The sequence below is a fragment of the Gracilinanus agilis genome, chromosome X (assembly GCF_016433145.1).
Source record: "Gracilinanus agilis isolate LMUSP501 chromosome X, AgileGrace, whole genome shotgun sequence".
NCBI lineage: Eukaryota > Metazoa > Chordata > Mammalia > Didelphimorphia > Didelphidae > Gracilinanus > Gracilinanus agilis.
The window spans coordinates 58696765-58697787 of record NC_058136.1 but is presented as its reverse complement, the minus strand read 5'-3'; positions in this window follow the sequence as shown (position 1 = coordinate 58697787).

Genomic DNA, 1023 nt, shown 5'->3' with positions numbered 1-1023 from the left:
GGGAATGAAAAGAACACTGGGTTTGGAGGTCACAAAAGCTGGGTTTGACTCTGATCTCTCTTGCTCACTTCTTTTATAACCTTGCAAAGTCCCTTCTCTGCCTCAGCCTCCTCATCTGTAAAATTATTGGGAGGGTGTTGGATTAAATGACCAGATTAAACTGAATTAATTGAATAATTGAAAGAAATGAAATGACCAGAAGAAGTTAGGTCTTTAAGTGTGCCTGGCTCTGGGCTTGGAGTCAGGAAGCCTGAGTTCAAATCTTACCACCCCACACTTATTACTTGGGTGACCCTGGGTAAGTCACTTCACCTACATCTGCCTGAGTTTCCCCATCTTCAAACTGGGGATAATGATAGCATCCATCTTACAGTCATTGTGAAGATCAAATGAGATCATATTCATAGCGATTAGCAAATCTTCAAATACTATTTAAATGCTAGAGATTGTTAATAGCTCAAAGGACCATACATTTCAAGTTAAGGAGGGACCTTCAAAGTAATCTAATGTAGCCTCTTCATTGTGCAGATGAGGAAACTGAGGCCCACAGAGGCTAGAGTTGTCTAAAATCACTCAGATACTAGATGGGCAGGGAACTGAAGGAGATCTTCTGCCTCTAAATGTCTGCAAAAGGACACAGCTCCCCTGTCGTTAAATGATTCGCTGAGCCCCACCCAAGCCTAGCACTGCCTGCCTATGGACTTCTTGCTTACTCCAGGATCCAAGTTCCACTTTGGGCTTCTATTGGCAGCTTTGACTTGGGGCCACTCAGCTCCTGTCCCTCCCTATTCATTTTTGGAAGCACTTTTTGCCTGCTCCATGACATAGGTGCATGAATTTGTGTGTGTGTGTGTGTGTGTGTGTGTGTGTGTAGAGAGACAGAGAGGGAAAGGGAGAGGGAGAGGGAGAGGGAAAGGACAGGAAAGAGACAGCAAGACAGCGATAGGGGCAGAGAGAGAGAGAAAGACAAACAGATAAAGAGATAGGGGAGAAGGAGGGAGGGAGGGAGGGAGGGGGAGAGAG